The sequence below is a fragment of the Gracilinanus agilis genome, chromosome 4, assembly GCF_016433145.1.
Source record: "Gracilinanus agilis isolate LMUSP501 chromosome 4, AgileGrace, whole genome shotgun sequence".
NCBI classification, from domain to species: domain Eukaryota; kingdom Metazoa; phylum Chordata; class Mammalia; order Didelphimorphia; family Didelphidae; genus Gracilinanus; species Gracilinanus agilis.
The window spans coordinates 249,690,831-249,695,334 of NC_058133.1; positions in this window are offsets into that span (position 1 = coordinate 249,690,831).

A 4,504-nucleotide genomic window follows, 5' to 3' on the forward strand; every position below is an offset into this window, starting at 1 on the left:
TTTCATCTATTCCCTTGCCTCTCTGCCAGCTGGTACCAGGCTTCTTCCTAACACACACACACACACACACACACACACACACAGAGATGGGTACTCTGTCCTGCTTACAAAGCCTCCTCATCACTCCTATGAAGTGAATAAGAACCTGGAAGTGTTCCCCAAACAATCCTCTCCCAGCTCAATTTTCTGTGCCTCTTCCCCCAATATATCTCCTTTCCCTGCAATATTCTCCTACTATAACCCTCCCCTTAAGCTCTTAGCTCCTTAGGTAAGGCTCAGGTCAGGCCTGGACAATACCCAACATTACTACCACTAAGAGACAGAAAGGGGATTGTCTTTCTAAGGATTTTGCCAGAACACTTTGACTCTTGAATCTTTAGAGATCATCAGGGACTAGATAGCCCTATCACCATGGTCCTTTGTCATGACTGGTTCCTGGGATTCTTGGAAGGTCACAGTTATTTGGATTCTGGAGGACTCATCAGCCAGAGTCCTCATTGTCTACTTTCCCTCAGATTTCCTATCCTTTAGCTCCTGAGCCAATGTAATTTAATAAACTCTAATGTTATCAGCTCCCATGTGGTCTTTGAGTTTTGGCATACCACTTTAATAGAAAGGATGGGTAGCACTTAGTTTTCTCTTTAGAGTGTTAAATCTGCTTTAGTATAATATGAAAATTTGGGGATAGAAGCAATATCCTTAGTAGATAAAATATTGGAATACTACTCAGTCTCAAAATCCAGCATAGTACAATTGAACTTGGGAATCTGGCTTCCAAATTTTTCAGAACATATTTTATGCCCTCAAAATCAATTCCTAGATTTTTAAGAGAAATATGATTCAAGTTACAACTACTAAATTAAAGTCTTAACTTCTTAATTTAAAAAAATTGTGATTTCTTAAAAGTTTGTCTTTTGTTTCTATATTTATTTCCAGTTATTCTCCTTCTTTCTCCCCTGCTCAGCTTGTCTTCACTTACAACAAAGATTTTTATTAAGTTCAGCAAAACTGGGCGATTCATTTCTGAGATATATATATATATATATACATACATATATACATATCTAGTATATGTATATATGTAAGTCAATCTCTAGCCCACAGGAATCTTTATGTATTGTTTAGTGCCCCCCTTTCTATTTATGTTTGATACCACTGTTGTAAGGGACTTTAGAGATCATCTAGTCCAATGGTTCTCAAGGCTGGGGAGATCTCCAGCTTCAAGACCTTTTCAGGAGGCCAAAACTTTTCATAATATGCCATTTTAATTTATAACATAGATAACATAAATATAGAGAGATGTAAACCAAAGTTCTGAGGCAAAAAAGTTTGAGAATTGCTGTTCTAGTCTAATGTCCTAATTTACAAAAAAAGAAAGTGATGAAAGGTGAAATAATTTTTCCAAGGTTATGTTGCAAGGTAATGGCAGAACTGGGAGTAGAACCAAGATCTCCTTACTTTCAGACTAGTGTTTTCTCCCTTTACCAACAGGCCTCTCAAAGGAGTGAGAGAGAAATAGTAGAAAGGACACAAAAGAGAGATCAATATAGAGTAGAGAAGTGCAATTAAAAAAAAAACCTCCTTAAACATTATGTGGGTTCTAAAAGAATCCCTCATGTGCTTGGGAATAGAATAATCTTAATGTATTATATTATTATATTAATTATAGTTTAAAATTTCGGGTGAAAAATCACCAAAATAAGCAGACACAAAGCAAAAGACCATAGAGAGGGGTAGGAAATGTGGACCTGTCTAAGACAAAGGAATAAGAAGATATTAGACATCAAGGAACAAAACTGAATGGAATTTGATCCAGGCCAGATTCAGTGTGGGAAGGGCAGGAAATGAAGAATAAGGCCAAAAGAAGGGCTTAACATGAAGTCACATGGAGAGGCAAAGAAGAAAGAGGTATCAGATGACTATTAAAATAAAATGAAACTAACCACTGTGTACTTATAATAACCAGGTTTGATCTAAGAACATTAATTAGAAAATACATCTCCCAGTGGCTGAACAAGTTGTGGAATATAATTGTAATGGAATCATATTCTGCCATAAGAAATGACAAACAGGACAATTTCAAAAAAACCTAGAAAGACTTATATGAACTCATGCAAAGTGAAGCAAGCAGAATCAGGAAGACATTGTACAAAGTAACAGTGATACCATATGATGATCAACTGTGAATGATTTAACTTATTAATTTAACTCATCAGCAGTACAACAATCCAAGATGATTCCAAAGGATTCATGATGAAAAATCTATCCACTGCCAGAGAAAGAACTGATTGGATTTGAATGCAGATGAAAGCATAGTATTGTCACTTTATTTTCTTTAAGAGTTTTTCTTGGATGTGTGACCTATTTTAACATTAATTTAAAACATTTTTTGAATTGCAAATTCTCTCTTCCTTCAGCCCCTATCCATTGAGAAGGCAAACAATATGACATCAATATGTCATATGAAGTCATGGAAAATATATTTCCATACTAGCTGTGTTGCAAAAAATAAAGTAAAAAACATTTGCTTCTATCTGCACAAGGAGTTCATTAGTTCTCTCTGGATATGGATAGCATCTTTCATCATGAGTCCTTTGAAATTGATATTAATTTAGTTTTCTTTCCTTTTTGTTTTTTTTAAACCCTTGCTTTCCATCTCAGTCTTAATACTATGTATTGGATCCAAGGCAGAAGAGTGGTATGGGGTAGGCAATGAGGGTTAAATGACTTGCCCAGGGTCACACAGCTAGGAAGTGTCTGAGGTCAGACCTCTTGTTTCTAAGCCTGGTACTAAGCCACCTATCTGTCCTCTTCATTTAGTTTTAAAATGTATTATCTATAGTATATTGCTTTTTAATTTATTTTCTTAACTATTTCCCACTTGCATTTTTACTGGGTTCAACCTCACTGGGGAATATTATGGACTGCATGTGGTTCACCAGCTGTGTCTTTGATGTCTTTATTGTACAACTCTGAGATTTCATGACCTCTTGCAGAGAGTTCAGAAACATTTGCAGTGGAGTAAGTAGAAGAGGAATGGAACTCTTTAAAGGCACAAACCAATAAATCTAGTGTAAAGTCTCCAAGATTAATTTTTATTTATAATGTATGTGCCAGGTACTATGCTCAAATTATGGGTGGTATAAATAAAGACAAAAACCACCCTTGAGGAGCTTACATTCTTTTTTAATCCTTACCTTTTTCCTTATTATTAATTCTAAGAACAGCAAGGACTAGGGAAATGGAATTAAGTGACTTGCCTAGGGTCACACAACTAAGAAGTATCTAATGCCAGATTTAAATCCAGATCCTCCCAACTCTAGGCCTGGTGCTCTATCCATTGGGCTACCTAACTGTCCCAGGAGCTCAAATTCTAATGGGAGAAACGACATGCACGTGCAACAATTATATACATGCAAATGTACATACAAATTGGAGATAATCTCAGAAGGAAGTCACTGGATGGGAGAAGGAGGCAGTGTTCGGGAGAGGGTAGACTAAGAAAGGACTCTTGCAGAAGGTAGGATTTGAGTCTTGAAGGAAGCCATAAGGTGGAGGTGGGGAGGGATCCAGCATTCCTAGTATGAGGAACAGGGGCTTCAGGGGAAAGGAAGAGGAGGCATGAAGTCAATACATCCCTACTGTCAAAGCTGACTACCAAGGGACCTTCAAACAGTTTTGTGTCCTCACCACTCAGTTCCCATTAGAAAGGAACTGTGGGCCCTTATTGGCCACTAAAATGCTGTTTAGAAGTAAGTTGGCAGCTCAACACATTGGCATACTAAATGCCTGTAATAGTTGATGTGCAAGTTGTTAGCACTAATGACCATAGTGTTCTAGATACTAAGTGCCACTGAATTTTATAAAGGAATAGTTCTGGTTCCTGGGACATGATGATCTGAAAGATCAAGAGCCATAATTTTCAGATAAAAATATCAAAAGTATCAATAAGCACGTGAGAAAGTGTTCTAAATCTCTAATAATTAGAGAAATGCAAATCAAAACAACTCTGAGGTACCACCTCACACCTAGCAGATTGGCTAAAATCATAGCAGGGGAGAGTAATGAATGTTGGAGGGGATGTGGCAAAATTGGGGCATTAATGCACTGCTGGTGGAGTTGTGAATTGATCCAACCATTCTGGATGGCAATTTGGAACTATGCCCAAAGAGCGATAAAAGATTGCCTGTCCTTTGATCCAGCCATACCATTGTTGGGTTTGTACCCCAAAGAGATCATAGATAAACAGACTTGAACAAAAATATTTATAGGTGCGCTCTTTGTGGTAGCAAAAAACTGGAAAAGGAGGGTATGCCCTTCTATTGGGGAATGGTTGAACAAATTGTGGTATGTGCTGGTGATGGAATACTATTGTGCTCAAAGGAATAATAAACTGGAGGAATTCCATGTGAACTGGAAAGACCTCCAGGAACTGATGCAGAGAGAAAGGAGCAGAGCCAGAAGAACATTGTACACAGAGACTGATATATTATGGTAAAATTGA